Source organism: Solea senegalensis, linkage group LG12 (assembly GCF_019176455.1).
Source record: "Solea senegalensis isolate Sse05_10M linkage group LG12, IFAPA_SoseM_1, whole genome shotgun sequence".
In the NCBI taxonomy this organism is placed as follows: domain Eukaryota; kingdom Metazoa; phylum Chordata; class Actinopteri; order Pleuronectiformes; family Soleidae; genus Solea; species Solea senegalensis.
Genome location: NC_058032.1, coordinates 343,221 through 363,404, shown reverse-complemented (window position 1 = coordinate 363,404; position 20,184 = coordinate 343,221).

Here is a 20,184-nt window from a genome sequence, read left to right as displayed (position 1 = left end):
GCTTCACCCCCAAAATACACTGGTTTCTGATTTGCATTCATTCTTGTCAATGTGTCAAAATACAGTCGTTGCAAACATCAGCATAATGGCTGCGTGTCGGGTCTGCTCAGGTGCGGAAGGTCAGAGTGGATAAACAGCAGAGCCGCATGAATTCAGCAGAATTCAGCACAAGCAGGAGAGGAAGTATCACAATAAAACATCCACTTTACTTTTCAGAATAAAACCTCCCGTGTTGACAACACATGGTATTTCACTTAAATACATCATAGAAAGAATCCTTGTCAGCCCAGTGTGCTCCTGTTTCTTCGTCGGTAGAAATGCTGCTCCGTTTGATGTGTTTACAACATAGAAAACCTTGAGAAAACCTAATCTTGTGACTCCAGCTGTGCACCGTAAATTGGCGGATCAGAGCGCAGCACGTTCATTCTGCAACCAGTGTATTTTGGGGGTCAGACAGACACCCAATCTCCTGATTGTTCCCTGGGCTCAGATAAATACTGCTCCTGTGTATGGCTTGTGTGTGTTCACTACTGATGTGTAATAAGGATGGGTTAAATGCAGGACAAATTCACTATCACTAATTAGTGTGTGTGCGCAAAAAAGGGCTAATCTAATCTACCTCTTTTTTCCACCATTAGTCAGAACTGAACAAGCCTCTTGGATTAAGGTGATGTGTCTTCAGCAAGTCAAGTTGCCTACAGCAAACTAGAGAAGATGACTATGACTGAGAACCTTAACAGATCAGCCTTGAGTCATGGCGTTGGCTCAGTGACACGAGATGAATGCGATGAGAAGTCAGAAATGTCTGACTTGACAGCTGTAAACTGATTTGACAGGTGTAAACAAGCACTGATGTAGTGAGACACAACAGCTTATTTGGTGCATCTTCAAGAATATTTTATCATCTTTATGTTCATAAAAAAGTGCACTTCTTTTATAGTGTATGATTTCAAAATGAAAACCAATGAGGTTACATTGTATAGATTACAACAACAATATTATTTCAACATAATATCAACTTGAGTGGAGAAAATGCTCACCTTAGATGGCTTGTTGCATTTTGCAAGTGCTCTCTTCACAGATGGGTCCTGGTTTACACTGTACAAAATGACAGGCAGAGTGTAAGGCATCATTTGCTGAGAGGGGTTGTGAGAAGAGTGACCCATAGGGGTGGAGGGGGTTAAAATATGAGCTGCAAATGAAAACAGGTGCATTTGCAGATATGTTGATATTAGGTATGTTGACCCGCATACTCACCACATATATCACTTACTGAGTATGTTTGGAATGCTTTAGATTGACAACTATGACAGAATCCAGTTTCTGTCAATGTCCAGTAGCTTAAATCATAGTCAGTGAGGAGAAATTGAGCAGTATTTCATCACAAACATGTCACACTACATGAGGCAGATGGTGGTCATACTGCCTGTACAATAACATTACAAGTGGAATTTCAACTAGTGATGGCTTAATGCTAACTATTCAATCAGAATCTTGATATGGCTCACCTGGCAGGTGGATAGATTATTGGTAGTAAAGGTCCAACACTCACTCACACAACTAAGCCAAATGTGTATGCATGTAGTAAATCTTCAATCTCCAACTTGGGAAAAAAAGTTTGAGAGAAAAAACTGTGTGTATTAAGTGATGCATTAAATTGTTGTGCAGTGTAATTTCAACCTAATTTCCAGGACCATTGAAATATCTCATCTAATATCACTGAGCCCAAGTCTAAATAACTGCTTTTTCTATAGCATGGTACCAGTGAGGGGCACCGGACAGAGGAGTTGGTAGAGCTGGTTTCTCATGCGCTCTCTGCTCTAACCTGGGTTCAACTCCATCCTGTGGTCTTCTGCTGTGTGTCTGTCCCCCTCTCTCCTCCCTTTCAGTTTGCACTGTCCTAACTAATTAAAAAAACTAAATTATTCTCTTCCTTTAATTTAGTTTAGTAATGAAGCATTCCTTCAATAATTGCATTGTTAATTACATCAGTTAGGGATTAACAGCTGAATAAAGGCAGGGAAGTTTTTTAACTCATCAAGTTGCTGTTTTCTTATATTTTAAGATCAAACTGTCTTTAACTGTAAATGATTAAGTCTAGTTAAATCTGGTGTATTTCTACTGCAGGAAAAAAGTTAAAGGATACATATTATGCAAAATCAACTTTTTAACCATTTCAATACTTATATTTGGGACTTTGGAGGCCCTACCAGTCGCCAAAGTGTGGAAAAAGAATACTCAGTCATGTTTTCGTGGTCCCCCTTAGTGTAAGTATAGGCGATAAAACGCTCGGTGTTGAATTCCCTGCGCTTATGACGGCAGCATGCGCATTTCACCGCGAATGTTACCGCCCCACCAGTAAGTTTATATCGCGAGCTCCACCTTAGCTCCACCTTGTCCCTGCGAGAGTGCAGGCGAGGGAGGAAGAGCGGTATTATGTCAACGCGAAGGGACAAGTGTGCTGTTGGTGGCTGCACAGTGGAGCACAGTGTTTTACAGAGGATTTTATATATGAAGCTAATGTGCCGGATAAAGTCAGCAAACGTGTGTTCGCACCACTTCGCATTAGACTGCGGCCAGCGGTCGCCGTATTTAGTCAGGGGACGTATTTCACCGACGTACAAACACACAAATTGTTAAGAAAAGATCACACAGAGCTCATAACTGACCATTCTGACACATCCTAATTAAAAATATTTGTACAGTACGTCCTCCATGACCGGAGCACAGACTCAGTCTGATACAATCACATACAGCAGCTGTTTATGCAGCACGCCGCTGACGATCAGCGGTGGCGATCAGCGGTGCTGCACTCTCTGTGAAAATCAGTTAGGGGCATAGGGACAGCACCGCTGATCGCCGGAGCACCGGAGCTGGTCAGCGGTGGTGATCAGCGGTGGCGAGGTCTCCGGAGCACAGTCACCGGTCTGATACAGTAACATACAGTGGCAGTTTATGCAGCTCGCCGCTGGCGATCAGCGGTGGCGAGGTCTCCGGAGCACAGTGGCGATCAGGTTGTGAGGTCTCCGGAGCACAGTCTCCGGTCTGATACAGCAACATGCAGTTTATTCAGCTCGCCGCGCGCCGCTGGCGATCAGCGGTGGCGATCAGCGGTGCTGTTCCTAAGTGTTTTTAACTGATCTACAGTTTGGCACTGTTCGGCTCGATCCTTATGTAGGACGTCTCTTCCTGTGACGGCACTCTCGCTGTTTTCTGCGCACGCTGCCATGTTGATATTGTCAGAGAACTAGTGGAGGGAGGGGAAGACGAATAGAGCTGTAAAGCGTTGTAAAGAGGACAAATCAGAAACGCCCTGGAAGAAGTTGGTGTGTGTTTGCCTGTGTCTCATTTGCATATAAAGGGACCATGCACGAAAACCGAACTGCTATGATTCTTCATCCTTATGGTATTTTGACCAAAGCATGTCACTGACATGTTCATTAGGACACCAGGGAACTATATTAATGGGGGAAATAGGGTATAATATGTCCCCTTTAATACAACACAATATCACATAATGACCTTGTTTGACTTAATGTATTGCCTATTATTTTAGTTTGTATCTACTGTTCTCAACTGTTATTCACTTAAAGATGGTCCTGACACACAAAATGTAATTTCCCCCCAACAGTCTGTTACAGTCAGATTGTAAACATATATAAGTATAACATAAAAGTAATTGTCAACTAATCTATGATTTGATGTTTACTTGACAATAAACATATTATCAACAGGTAATCAACTAAAATATGTTATCACACTTGTGATCTCAGAAGTAGAACTCATCAGAAGTATATAGTCAACTAATAAGATGCTGACACAATCTGCAAATAACTAGTTAAATTTTGGTTAATGACATTCCAAATATAGCCTTTATAACCACACACACTTTTGTTTTGTGTTAGATAAACACTGGACTCAACAATGGACAATAAAACAACTAAGAACAGACAATAAGCAATAAATAACTATAGAGAACAAAGCACATGGCAGGTTGACATACAGAAAAATCCAGGAAGATGTTGAGCAGCACCCTGGTGCTAACAGCTGATGGGGCCACTGACCTATACTGTATGTACCCGGTAAACCTCAGAACATTTAACACATGATGAGGAGAGGAAAAGAAAGGCACTGAAAGAGAAAGAGAAAGAGAAATACGGACAACAAGAACACAAGGGAGGAGAGAGGGAGAGAGAGGAGGCGGAGACAGGAACTCCTGGAGGATAAAGATCCAGACACTGACAGTCTGGAGATGAGGCGCGGTCCCAGGATGACTGAGCAGAGAGCCTGAGTGAAGAGAGATGACAGGAAGACAGAAATGACGAACAAGAGAGAGGGACAGAGAGATACACACACAGCCTGGATGCTCATGTACTGCAGGGGACAACAAACACAGTTAAACCCACCGCACACTTCTGCAGCCCATGAAGATTTTTTGAAACTCAGACAAAAGCCCCTGAATGTCTGTTTACACTCCCTTTAAACCTTTAAGGACAAGAATGAGGTTTGGTGACAATTCAAACTGACTTCAGCCAATCAGAGACAAGGACTGGTTCAGGGTGCAGAAGGAGAAAATTGCATGTGGGATGTTGGCAAAATAATTTTTGTGTGTGCTAATGTTTTCTCGTTTTATCTGAAGCTAGAGGGAAGTGTGCTTCTATGTGTTAGACCAGAAAAAAGGAATGTGCATGTTCCCCATCACCCACAATAAATGTGCTGCTCACTCACACACACACACACATTACATTACATTACATTACATGTCATTTAGCAGACGCTTTTATCCAAAGCGACTTACAAAAGTGCATTTAAACATTTGGGTACAAATAAGAGCTAGAAGTAAGTAAGAGCTTCAAGTAGAACAAACTATGAAGTGCTAGTCATAAGTGCGATGTACAAGTTGTACACACACACACAGTTAGAGTCCATAAACCCCTTGTGAATTATAAGTACTCATGACATATTGGGATTGTTTATTTGATGATAAATTGTCCCTCTTAGACACACTTTCCATTTCTCCACCTGATTTCCAACTCCTTCCTGAGTTAGACTGCCCATGTGTCAATAAACACACAGATCATTTCAGGTCAGCAGATCAGTAGAGAATAAGAATAAATAAAGTATAGACAACATTGAACATGGTGAATAAAGAAATATGTGCATGGGGAAAACTGTTGTATACATTGTTTAGGTGCAAAGATGAACAGAACATTGACATGGTGAATAAAATGCTAAGTGTAAATATAGAACTGAATGCTAACCCGAGGCAGACTTAACATCTATGACATGTAACACAACATTCACTAATAGTGTAATATAAAACCAGCATAACAATGTAAAATAACTTGCATCAAGCATGGCTTCACTTCAAGTTTTGGGCAAGGAAAACAAGCTAGTTCACCTTCTCAGGTTTTAAGATTGCCTTGGTAGCAGACTGTCCTCCAATGAAACGTACATATACCGTAGGTTTCACCTTCCCAACAGGCAGAGCTAAAGCAGATGTCAGTTTGAGTTAGAATACTGTATAGTGCAGTAAAGCTCAGGGGTACACACCATTTGACATTTACATTGAGCTAAAGCAGGCAGTGGAGCTCAGTCTTGCCCAAATGTGATGGCAGACATGACCATGAAATGCTTGCTATATAAAAATGCTTGTACTTGTGTTAATGTGCTCAAGCATTAATGCCAGTGTGTGTGGGGGTGTGTATGTATGTGTGTGCAGTCACATGTCAAAACATGTTGAGCTAAAATGCTCTGGCTCCAGCTGAGCCCAAGGGAGTTTGATCCTAAAACACTCTGAAAAGCTTTTCTCACCAAGCTGTGTTTGTACCACTGTGTTTCAGTCCATAAAAAGTAACAAGTACTGTATGTCCCTAACTCTGCTGTGAGCGTGTGTGTGTGCGTGCTTCCTCCACATTTGCCAGCTCTCTTCAAATGAAACACATTAGGTTGGACTTACTGTTTGTTATAAAAAAATACTGTTTTGCCTATGACTGATTTTTATTGATTCTAACATTTATTTTTTTGATCTAAATGTGCATTTGTTTGATTTAGTACTTTTGAAGCTGATTCAAACACATTTTTATTAACCTCTTATTTCTCAGCTCCAGCACATCTTTTTATTATAACTTTTTATTTGTATCTTCTAATTTATTTAACTTAACTCATTAGTATTGCGGCAGCTTTGTTTTGCTGAAGCACTTTGAGTTAAATTACTTTTGTATGAAACAAGCTTTTTTCTATTATATATGGTGAGTGAGGTTTGTCTTTAACAGATATACACAAATTGACACAGATCATCCAAGATAATATTTAATTGTGTGTGATTCTGATTCTATGTATATATGCTCTTTTTACAATTGTTTATGTACATTGTTAATGCTAGGGGAACATTATTTCACTCGTGTCTGTGCATACAGTATGACAAACATGTTGAATCTTGAATCTAATTAAAACAATCTAAAGAACATCTAGGCAACTACTTAAGGTAAAATATGCACAACAACCTACTGTAGTGTTGAGCACTGTTACTGCAGTCCCACAGTGAGTAGTTGACCACAGCACAGAAACTTTAACTCTGCTTTCATCCATGTCCACTGCAGACCCTGTTTATTTTCTCTGGCCTAGATGTTTTTGAGAGGGGTAGTTGCTATGAGTTGGATGGTTGGTGGTTGTAGCTGCAACAGACTAAAGCACCATCATCATCATCATCATATTTACTTACTCCCTGATGACACATCATGGTAATTTTATGACATAATGTAATATATTTCTAACATATAGCCTCTTCAAAAATGTGTCCTTCCTTTTACTTTGAGATAAGTAATAGCTTAAGGCTGTGGGAACAGATGGTGTATAAGCTGTTTTATCAGCAATTATACTCCCTGTGGTTAGTTTTTGCATTGAAGTTGTTTGACACAAATTAAAGATGCTGTCTGGGGGAGTCCGACATCCTTCAATAAAGTCTAGGACCAGGGAGCATTTGATGGTCCCTTAACAGTCTATTCTACATCCTGCTAACTTTGCGGCAACTTTAACTGAACATTATATTACAGCTTGTAATACTCCACATCACCCTGAGAGTTAAGGAAATGTTCATGTCTGGCCCTCAGGTCGAGACAGTAATCTTAATTTTAAGGTGAGGCTGGATATGAACATTTGACACTCTCAAGCACCTCCTCAATGGACATCACAGCCAGGTACTGGAGTCTACTTTGGCCCATGGTCCTTCTCAGCCAGGTATGGAGCTGAAACAAAGTATAGCTACAGCTGCTAACTGGTATTGTCAAAGAAGCTTGAATAACAGCTTTCAGCAAAGGGAACATCTCAGAATCCAGGAGGTTGACACTGTCAGCATGTCTTGAACAACACCTGCCTTGCTCTTGTGCTTCAGATAGTTTTTGGCAACTATTCCTTCCTCCGACTTAAGGTAAATGTGGTAATGCAGTGCTGGTGCAGACAAATGAGGTTCAGACGAAGAAGAAGGTCTGAGGTTGGACTGCATGCCTGAATGCCATTAAGCAACTCTTGATTAACAACAGAAAAATGCCCCTCAAGCTCATTCTGTCCATACAAGGAAATAACAATTTCCTTTTGAGTTCCTCTGACTCACAGATTTCACTACCTGCCCCACAAGTTGACTTAACAAATCCATCTATTCTCTTTGTCTTCCACCTCTGCTCAGAATATGATCTTGCCTCAGGAACAGCCCTTGTTCTGGCATGAAGATGATCTGCAGCACTGGCATCACTGTGTTTCTACTTCAGGGAGTAAGTGACTGCATCTTAGTATGTCACTGCTTGGACAACATCATGGTCTCCTTCCGTATGTATGTGTGTAAACCTGCTGTTACAGATGAACAGGAGAACCTGGAAAAACATCAGTTAATACACTGAGAAGAATTTACAGAGATTTGCTTTCAATCCCACTGCCATATGTGTGTTGATTGTAGAGAGGCCCTCAGTGATAGCAGGGACGTTATCAAGCACACAATAAGAAAACCTGCAGTTACCTCCTGTGGATAACATTCTATTGTCTCATTCTGACTGTGAGATGAGAGGTTTGTGGTGTTTGATGGGGGTGTAAACCTCTGCAAGAATGGATCAAACTTTCTCAAAAGTGTCATGCACTCTTATTTTGGCTCCCATCTGTGACAGTATGACCTCAAAATGCTATTCTTTGCTTCCCCAAAAAACAGGTTGTTGCCACAACACGTTCCAGGTTCTTCCTTCTGTCACTATTTTCAGTCACTGCCTCTATCTGCTGGACAACACTTCATTTGTCTTTGTGTGACTGAGTTGTTTCATGTTTTTGTGCCCTTTGCCACTGACTGACTGTTATTCACTAATCAAACCAAATACCCTACAAGTGAAGCAAAAAGCAGCCTTTATTTCTTCTTGAGTATTCCAGCCCAAATAAATTCTGAGCCAGTTTTCTCAGAAGGCCTCCTTTTTGTGTGCCAAATTGATCATTTAGGTAGTGAGTCAGGGTTAGAGTCAACCCTGTAGAGGGCCAATATCCTAAACCCCTAAATCAGAAACAATATCTTTGTAATATCAATATCTGCTACTTTGGCTTGGTGGACAGTATGCTGCTCTTCATCTGTCTCTTCATTTCTTCCTCTGGTCTGCTCCCTCATTGTTTTTCTTTACATTGTATATGAAACATATGTAAAATACAAATATGTCTTTCTTGAAAAGTTACTTTTTGGCTTGCCACTATTCACTGTGTCCCATTTTCTCACCCAGTTTTCCCTGCTCTTGCCCTCTCCCCTTCTCTTCTTCTTCATACTTTTCACTCCCTTTTGCACTGACAGTCATGCAAAAAATTAAAAATGTTATTATATTAAAAATGACAGAGAAATACCACTAAATGAAGCACATTTTACTACTGACATAAATAAATGTAAGAGGAGGTTGGGGAGAATCCAGAATTGATAACAGTGTAACTATATGGAATCACTCTGGACTTGTTGCTCTCTCTCCCTCTGTGATCTCTCTCTCTCTCTCACTCTCTCTCTCTCTCACTCTCTCGAGTTATTGACCAAACAAACAATTACTATTTTACAGGAAGATATAAATTGATCCATATCAATTCATAAAATGTTTCTATTTGAATATTGGCTGCTGTTAGCTTGGGCAACCAGATAAGAATGTCATTAATATAATGCAGGATATTTAAACTAGCAGCTTATTTTAGTAATTGAGTAATCTATCGATTATTCTGATGATTCATCGAGGAATTGGACACAAACTTTGGGACAGTCTGCAATTGTAAGCTTATTTTAGAAGGTATATTAACACAAGATAGAGAAAATTATAAGTTGTACAACCAAAAATGTGCCTCTAGTAGCTGCCTCATCAAATATTCCTTTTCTTATAAATTATAAAAAGTGCATTAAGAGCCACTAGGCAATGATCTCTAGCATGTGGTTGCAATGGAGGAAAGTGAACGTGTTGGTTCGAGGCAATGAACTGGCTGATGAAGCATACAGTGGATGCTTCCTATTGAGATGTTGCAACATGGCGGACATGCCGTTCTGAAACGCTCATTCCAATTAACTCTAGTGTTTTTTTAATCAATTTAACAACTGAAAGCATAAATAAAGCTCTCCTTTCAGCTAGTTAAATCTTAAGTGTTACAGCAAACTCATTTTTAATTTGAGAAGTATGGTAACATGGTGGTAACGTACAGATTTAAAGGTAAAGTATGTGAAAATGTAGCAACATGGTCAAGTTACATGCTTCAGCTGAATATCCTTCACCTCACTCTTCCCTTCAAGTGTGTTGGAGAAACTATGTAGCATAAAAATATTTAGTGTGTCCATTGTGTGCTATTAAAACATGGTGGTCCATAGTGGCAGCCACCTCAGCCCTGACCTGGCTCCTGATATTAATATAAAAGGCTCATTTGGGGTAATGAAAAAACAACAATGAATACTATTAAGTATAATTATTCAATTTCTGCTAAATGACAATAATTTCACCTACAAAAACTAAAGTCCCACATGAGTTGTGTATGAGTTTGTAGACAAAACAATAAGAAATTCTAAAAGCTTCATTCGATGCAACATTAAATGATGGGACATTGATATGTTGGCCTTGGATTTGTATTCTTTACTTTACTTTTTTATCAGTTCATTTTCACAAACCTACAGTGTAGTATCAAATGTAGTAGTAATGAAAATTCAAACCATAAAGACTGTTGTTGTTAATTAATTTAATGTAACTTGAAAGAATGTGATGAAACCTGTGATAATGATGCAAGTGTGTGAAACGGTGAATATTACCAGTTGTGACTGTGGGCTGTCACAACAAAGATTTTAAAAATGTGTCTCACTGCTACACCAAGTAATGCAGAATAGTACAGACAATCTAATAATTGCTGTCAAATGGATAGTTTAGGTTTTATGCAGTATACTGTATCTCAGGTTCTATCACACATCTTTGCAGTCGTGTGCTGCTTCTTGCCTTTCTCTCAAAAGTTTTGTAAAAGACTTAAGATCAATAAGTTAATTTTGGCTGATATAGATGAAAGGTAATGAGCATCGACTCTCTCTCCCTGTTGCCGGTGCTCCCTAATGTTTTGTAAATGACTGTGTAGGATGTTTTTGTACTTTGCCGATAGCACTGTTATACCTAATAATTGCCCATTATTTGACTCATGGGTTCTGTTTGTGTTGCTCATGAATGGCAGATTCCTGGAGGCTAATTGTCCAACAGTCTCTGTGGAAATATTTTGCTCTTTTCGATTTCTGACTCATGAGTTGTTATTGTCTGTCATTTTCAGATCACTGTGGGACACAAAGCTGCAGTTCCTTTCATTTCCAGTAAACAACAATGTTCACAAAAATTAAATTTCGTTACAATAGAATATTTAGTGATTTATTTTGTTGTCTACATTATTATTATGGCTGGCTAATAAGGTTTTAATTTGACATTAATTTATTTGATTTCTCAACACTTTGACCTCCAACCCAGGGGCCTGCCAGAAAAGCTGTCCTTCGCTCACTGCAGCAGAAATAGAAGACCTGATTGGATAAGCAAGTTTGTTGGTGAGTGTATTCTAACTCAATGTGTAACTTATGTGTTCATAAAAGAACATAGCAAATTTGGGTCTCTTTTTCAACTCTTTCTGACAGAGACTGATGGAGTGGGGCCTTCCAGACAGCCACATTTAACTTGCATCCTTTTTTCCCCCTACACAGGTGCCATTATTCTGTTTTTATTACATTACAACATCACCAGAACCTCCAGCATCCTCATGGCCTCTCCCTCTATGGCTCTGAGTGTGGCCTCTGCCTTGCCCTCTACCAGGTCTCCCACTTGAGTTTGGCTGCTCTTCATCACAAGGCACACCATACTGAGTATGTATTGATTTACACGGTAATCACAAGAAGTTGCTACATCAGCTGCTCCTTCTGTGTCAAATTCATCAACAAACTTCAATGGTGTTTTATTATTTCCTGGACAAAAACACTTTTCCACATTAGCAACTGAATAAGTAATTCAAACTTTGTTAATGCCTCTTTCTTTAAACCTCTTAGTGCTGAATATTAGGCTACTGACACAAAGTCAGCACAGGCTGCACTTAGCGTGCCCTCGGGTCTCCCCCGTACGATGAACAAGTTTAACAAAAACCTGCCGACTTTCATTGGAAACATGGCTGCCTGTGGGCAGAAAAAACTGATTTCAGTCACTTGACAAAAGGATCACCTAATAAAATCCACAGCAGCTTAAGGCTATGGTATTTTGAGAACATGTTTGCTGCTTCATCTCACTTTTAATCAGCCTTTTACAGCAGATAACTGAGGTTTGTGTCACTATTTAAACTAGAAAAAGATTACAATTTAATTTCACAGCACGCATGGTTGTTGATCCACGGCTGCCATCAGTTATTCAAATGTGTTATTTTGTGACTCCAGTGCTGAAATCCTGCATTTAGATTTACCTCAGTGACACAAAGAGACTACACAAGGCAGAAATAGAGCAGCAGCTCCTGTGTAAAAATGTTGAATTTTCTATGGACTTTGGTGTGGAAGAGTTAGTGGTTTACTGCCAGTTATGCAGTACACAATATATGTGTGTGTGTGTACTAAGATATTATTGCTATCATGTCAAGTACAATGTTGCACCAGGCTTTTGTCCTTTTTGTTTCATTGCTGATTCAATCTTTCCTCATTCCATTTTTGAGAGCGAACAGAGCGAAAATCAAAAGAATCAAAAATGCCTAAAGGGAAAAGGGAAGGGTGAGAATGTGAAGATGGATGAGTTTAGTGTCTCTTCATGTCATACATCCCATGTATTCAGTGAAAGATGTGGAAATGTTTTATTGCAGAAGGGACAGCTTCATGGAAGAGCTTGATAATATAAAACTTAAAGAGAGAACTCTGTGGTTGTGGCTGATTGATTATAGCATGTGTGGATCCATCGCAGACATAATGTACTGCTGTTGCCACTGGGGATGTTTATATTATACATTTTTGGGCCATCAGAAGCTGGATGAGTCACCAGTTACAGAAGCAGTTTTTGTTGATTTAACTTCTCTGCCTTGTTGACAATTATTTTTCATACACTTAGTGTTCAAATTTGACAAGTGACTCATCTTGATTGGAAACTAATGTGATGATAAATGTAGCAGATATTAGCCCAGTATTTATAATCTTCCATAGGACAACTGAATCCATCCTTATTTTTAAAAATAATGTCAATAATAATAATAATAATAATGATAATAATAACAACTACCAGCAGGTGACATGGTAAACAAGTTATCTTGTGATATATTATACCTACATTCATTCACATGTATATATAGTAATTGTATTGTAAATATGTGAGATTTTTGTGATTTGAGACAATATGTTGACATCACATATGTGACATCAGCTGCAGTGGAGGAAAATAGAAAATAGAAGACAGACTGCAGAGACGCAGGAGATAGATGGACGTGAGACACACACACACACACACAGGCTTGTACACGCTATCCCTAACCCTAACCAGTTAATGCCAAACCCTAACCTTCTTCTAAGCACAATTCAATTCATATTACTCATAGTGTGGGTATAATCACAACATGGAGATCTGTCTTTCATATAGGGACATAAATAAGTTCCCACACTGAGTTTGGCCAGTAGTAACTTTTACTCCCACCTGACGACCCCCAGAGATGTCTCAGTAGCCATTGCCCATGGGTAGAGTGAATGACAGGTGAGGACCTTAGGCCTTGCAGCAAGCTTTTTTGGTGTTCAGAGGTACACACTTGCACTAGGGCACCGGCCCGAGGTGTGTCAGGCAGCAATGCCCAGCAGGAAGACCATCAGCCTGTATCTTCAAACTAAAACATTTCACTGCCGTAAAGCATTTCACTACCTATGAACCCAGTCCTACCCAAACTCTGAATCCTCAAAGACTGATGATTTCTGAGTGCATTGAACACAAATGACAAAAGCAGGAATGGGATTTATTTTACAATGATGATATATACACATTTAAATTATTCATCTGATTACATTATCTACTTTTGTCGTGTAATATACATATCAGGGTTGGTCTTCTTCTATTTTTTTATCATTAATAATTATTAATGTATGTTTCTTGTTTTGTTGCAGGCTGTTGCTTGGTTTGTTCAGCACATGAACTGTGGGTAATTCCCTTTGGCGGAGTCTACAAAGATGTTGGCTTCAGGAAAATGGCCATAACATGCTGAAAATAGTTGTGACATCATGATTTCACAGTGGGAGACAAAGTCACTGTCACTGTCACTGACTGAGGACATGGGTCTCACTGAAGGTTCAGCATTTTATCAAGGGAAGGTTACTTTTAGCAAAAGATCAGTTCCATCATTTTACTGCTGTTTTTATCAATGTTTATGCTCCAACAACTGGTGCAGAGAGAAAGCAGTTTTTACTCAAAGTTAATGATGTTTTAAACAAATGTGCAATGGAGATTTTTTTTTATTCTTGGGTGGGGATTTTAACTGCATGGAAAATCAGGGGCAATTTTTCAGACTGCACTTTGCATACAATCCATGAAATCTTTTAGTTCTGGCAAACTTATATGGAGAACCATCTCAGTCAAAATTAAATAAATTATTCTTTTCAGGGGACTTTTATTTCCAAATGCCACATTTATTTACAGGCTATTTTTTCATTTCCAATCCTTGTATGCAAATGAGGGGGCGTGGTTAATCACCACTCTCCATAAACTTCACCACTACCACATAATGTAGGCAAAACAGATACTGTACCGGTTTAGTGTATTGTTTATTATCTACATTGTAGATTAATACTGAAGACATCCAAACTATAAAAGAACATATATATGGAATTACATAGTAAACGTGTTAAAGAAACCAGAATATGTTTTATATTTCAGCCTTCACTCTTCAACTCATCCAAACCATCTCAATTGGGTTTAGATCAGGTGAGAGGTAACCCTAACCCACAGTAGTCAAATAGAGCTATTTACTGTGTAGACCTTTGTACCAACCCAACCTTTGCACAGCACAACTAATGGTCTCAAAGATAATGGTAACCTCTGGGAACGCCAGGTGACTACCTCATGAAGCTGATTGAGAGACTGCTAAATGTGTGAAAAGCTGTCATCAAAGCAAAGGGTGGTGAATAATCTAAAATATCAAACATAACTGGTTTATTTAACACTTTCTTTTTTTTTTTATGTTAGTGTTTGAGCGTGTGTGTGTTGGCATGATTAAATCATTGGCAGTGAGGTTATAAATGTCAGAATACATTTCCAGTCAGTTTTACACTCAGGGGTTTTGTTTGTGATGACAAATTCATCTTCTACAACAATACTGAGGGTTGAGAGCGTATGTGTGAGTGTGTGCGGGTATTACTGATGTTGTGGGGACCTAAAACTGTTTACACAGTCACATTACGGGGACTTGTCTTCCTTGTGGGGACAAAAATCAAGTCCCCACAACGTAAATGAGTACATTTTAAGGTGAAGATATGTTTTAAGGTTAGGTTGAGGTTAAGGTAAGGTTAGGGTCAGGGTTAGGATTATTCTGTAAATAATATTAATGGATGCATAGATGACACAAACCATTCATTGAGGATTTAATTAAAGTATTTTAATAGGATTTTGTATTAGAGGCATAAATGAATATATTACAGATCATTATTAGGGCTGTTAATTGTTTGAAAACATTTTTTAAAACTATGTGCACTTGTGTTCATTGCTTTCAGGGACAGAGAGAGTAACTTAACAACACCTGACCTAACAGAATGAGACACGAGTGAACATCGTGGCTCATCAGGTCATTTTCACACCAGACAATTGACTCAACTACAAACTACAAAAATCACAAGAAATGTGAGTAATACTAAATAATATTAAGCTATTATCTATTCATTTTATCAGAGCCAATGTTAAATTACTAATTTCAAAGAAAATAAATTAAAGGAAATGCAGCTTCTCTTCCATGGTTCTGAAAGAGAATGATTTAATCCATTGGCTTTACACCCAATAACTCGCACATCTATACAGTGCTTTTAATGCAGCACATTTTCTATAACACATCTTTAATATCAGTTCACAAGCTCCCGGCACAACCATCAGGACCAATGTGGTATAAAGTGTCTGCTTACAGAGTGCAGAATCAAACCAATAACCAAACCATCCAGCTGAAGGATGACTCGCTCTTCTACTGAGACACCATCACCCCATCCTCCTCCTGAACCAGGACCACCATGAAGACCTTGACTCTTGTACCTGAGGCTGCTGTTTGCTTTTTTCACAACTCACCTGTGAATGTTTGAATTCTGGATCAGACAACATGTCCTCTATCTCCATCCCCTGCCTATTAACTTGCTTCTCCAGAGACAAGCTGTTTGGGATTTGGAATTCGGCTGTAATAGGAATTCCCTTCCCCTCCAGTGTCTCTTTATGGTGTAGGATCCTCATGCATGCAGCAATTTTCTTGGTCTCATTCTTAACGTGCTCTGTAACTTCGACCAGTTTTTCCAAATCAATCGGATATTGTAGCAGAGTGCCCTCTGTCTTGATTGCCTTGGCAACAATTGCATAAATGTTGTTTTCCAGATCCTCCTTTGTGTTTCTGGCTGGATATTTTAGGGGAGTGTCCTCCATTTTAATAGCCTGAGCAACAAGCTCAAAAATGTTTTCTCTATCCTCTGCCTCAGTCCACTGTTCACTGTGCTCTGTCTCAATGGCCTCAGTGACTTTTAAAATGGTGTCCAGATCCCCCTGTGAGTTGAGTGTTTGTGCTGGCTCCATTGTATTAAATGCAGTCCATAAATGTGTGAAGTGCTCATCAATAATTTGATACTTTTCTTTTATCTTCTGCAGTTCCTCCCTGAGCAGAATCACATTGTCATCATCTATGATCAACATTTGTCCCAGCCTCTGCAATTCTCCCCTCAGCTGTTCTTCCCTCTCCTCCGCCCTGAGTTTTTCTAGTTCATGCTGCAGAACATACTGCTTCAACTCTTCCCTGAGCCTCTCCTCCTTCACCCTCAGGATCTCTTTTTCCAGATAGGTTCTGTCTTTCTGTAGAAGGCTGCTCAGCTGTTCCATTTTGCTAAGCAGCTCCTTGTTCAGCTTGTCTGTCTCCAACTCTGAGAACTCTACATAGATATCAATGGTCTCCATGTATTTGTTTGCATTCTTCATCAACAGACTTCTGCAGCTCATGTGTTCTTGATATATGATCAACATTTGTCTCAGCTTCTCTAGTTCTTGTGTTAGCTGCTCTTCAAGATGGCGCCACGGACGGCTGCCTCGGTGCTTCGCTCCGCACTACTTTGTTTGTTTTTGTTTATTTGTCGCGTTCTAAGTTGTCCCTCCATCATCCAATACACTCGAGAGGATCTTTTACAGTCTGAGCATTCAAATGGTCACACTTTTTCGCCGTTTTCCAGCGATTATGGTGTTTTCACGGAACTTTTAGTTGGAGGAGCAGCAGCTCTCTGTAGGATGTTCAGGAGACGCAGACGGGGCAAGCGAGCCGGTGCGCTCGTTAAGCTCAGACAGCGGGGTTTTCGGACAGCGCTCCCGTCTATACATCTGGCGAATGTCCGCTCCCTGAACAATAAAATGGAGGAACTGCTGCTTCTCAACAGTAGAAACTCGGACCTTCACAGATCTGCTGCCCTGTGTTTTACTGAAACCTGGCTCAGTGAATACATCCCGGACACTGGATTACATCTTCCAGACTTTCAACTTCTCCGTGCGGACCGCGTAACGGAGCTCTCGGGGAAGAGGAAGGGAGGTGGAATCTGCTTCTTCAGACGCCGTGTCACCCTCCTGTCTGAAGGTCTGTGCCGACCAGCTGGCCCCCATCTTTACCCAGATCTTCAACAGATCACTGGAGCTGTGTGAAGTCCCCTCCTGCTTCAAACACTCTACAATAATCCCGGTCCCCAAGAAACCAGCAATCTCAGGTCTAAATGACTACAGGCCCGTGGCCCTGACGTCTGTGGTCATGAAGGCCTTTGAGAGACTGGTGTTGTGCCACCTGAAGGACATCACAGGCCCCCTGCTGGACCCCCTGCAGTTTGCATATCGGGCAAACAGGTCAGTGGATGATGCCATCAATATGGGTCTGCATTACATCCTGCATCACCTCGACTCCCCAGGGACATATGCTAGGATCCTGTTTGTGGACTTCAGCTCGGCGTTCAACACCATCATCCCGGACATCCTGCACTCCAAACTCACCCAGCTCTCCGTCTCAGCCCCCACCTGTCAGTGGATTACAAACTTCCTCACAGATAGGAGCCAGCAGGTGAGACTGGGGAAAATCACTTCCAGCACCCGGACAATCAGCACTGGTGCCCCCCAGGGATGTGTGCTCTCCCCACTGCTCTTCTCCCTCTATACTAACGACTGCACCTCGAGTGACCCATCTGTCAAACTCCTGAAGTTTGCAGACGACACAACAGTCATCGGCCTCATCCGGGACGGTGATGAGTCTGCATACAGACGGGAGGTGGAACAACTGGTCCTCTGGTGTGGTCAGAACAACCTGGAGCTGAACACGCTCAAAACTGTGGAGATGACAGTGGACTTCAGGAGTAACTCCCCTGCTCTGCCCCCCCTCACCATCCTCAATAACACTGTGTCTGCTGTGGAAACCTTCAGGTTTCTAGGATCCACCATCTCCCATGACCTAAAGTGGGCACCAAACATTGACTCCATAGTCAAAAAGGCCCAGCAGAGGCTTTACTTCCTGCGACAGCTCAGGAAGTACAACCTGCCCCAGGAGCTGCTGATCCAGTTCTACACAGCAATAGTCCAGTCTGTTCTCTGCACCTCCATCATCGTTTGGTTTGCATCAGCCACCAAACAGGACAGAAACAGACTGAATCGCACCATCAGGACTGCAGAGAGAATCATTGGTGTCAAACTGCCCACCATCCAGGACTTGAACACATCCAGAGTCAAGAAACGGGCAGGTAGTATCTCTGCAGATCCATCACATCCCGGAAATAACCTGTTTGATCTTCTTCCCTCTGGCAGGCGTTACAGAACACTGTACACCAAAACTGCTAGACACAAGAACAGTTTCTTCCCCCAGGCCGTCACATTACTGAACACTTGACCAGTTTATTTGTTTATTTATCTATTCACTATCTGCACTTTATCGTTTATATATATACATATATATATATATATATTTAAAAATAAACCGGACCTCTGGTCACCTTTTTTATTCACTCTTGTCAAATGTATGTTAAGTTATGTTGATGTCTATGTTTCATGTACAGCGTGTGTTTGAAAAACCGGAGTCGAATTCCTTGTATGTGTTACATACTTGGCCAATAAAGCTGATTCTGATTCTAAGCTTTTCTTGTTCTTGTGGCATAATATACCTCTGCAGTTCTTCCTGGAGCTTCTCCTCATTCTCTTTTGCCCTCAGGATTTCTTGTTCATGTGAGGCTCTTTCCTCATTCAGAAGGATGTTCAGCTGTTAGATTCTATCCAGCAGTTCTCTACTTTGCTTGTCTGTCTCCTCTAAGACATCCCTGTTTGTGTTGATGCAGAAATGAATGTTCATCATATGTGATCAACATTTGTCTCAGCTTCTTCACTTCTCCTTGCAGCTGCTCTTTACTCTCCTTTGCTCTAAGTCTCTCTCGATCTGCGTTGCAGCAAGAATAAGTCTTCTGCAGTTTCCTGTGCCTCTCGTCATTCTCATTCTCCAGTATTTTTTGTTTGTGTGAGGCTTTTACCTTCTGCAGGCAGCTGTTCAGCTGTATGAATTCATTCCTAAACATCTTGTTTGTGCTGAAATCTTTGTTTATATTCTGCTAGCATGGTTAAATTTTGCCAAGAAAATGTCAACACTGTGTCGTACTCTTGTGATTTTCAGGGGAATGCTGTAATTAGAAAAAAAAACTAAAAGCAAGCACTTCTTCAATTAAAAAAATCTGGCAGGTTGAAGTAAAAGAAATGCTTGCCTCCCATAGTTCACTGAGCCTTTCAAATGGAGGTAATACCTTTCTTCTTGTGCTTCAAATACGTTCCAGTACACTAAGAGGTGCAACACTGCCCTCCACAGTTAGAAGTTCCAAATCACATTCTGACATCCGAAATCACAGCTCAAAGCTCTTTTAACCGGGACATGAAAGACTTGTGTCTTTAATGTCTATGGTTCCACTGATCACACATTGCAGTGACAACATCCCTGCTGGGCTGTTGATGTTTTTCAAATTTTACCTTAACAATTACGAGTCTGCTTCTTAAATAACAATGGCAGCCAGGTTTTGACCAAATTATGAAACACACCCATATTTTGAGGCACAATGAGTCAGCATACATTAATGAAGAGACATGGTTAAATGTTAAAAGATTCAAAACGCCTCTACACAAGTAATGAACTAAACAAACTGCACCATAAATTGTCAATTATTTTTTTTTGCAAAACAACTTTAAAATTAATCTGGAAAATGAACTGTGTGAATAAACATATGGCATAAAACATATGACTGTAAGTTCCCACTCCACAGCAGACACAACAAGTCGGCATCATTTGTCTTCTGCCACACGATTATCTCTGTTAAAGGAAAAAAAACCTCTATTTTCTATGAAGTTTTAGAACAATAAGTGGCCAAATTATAACCTGCTAGTCATAAGTGCGACATGCAAATAAGTGTTTGGCTTTTTTTTCTTTTTTTTTTTTGTCGTCGTCTTAGTC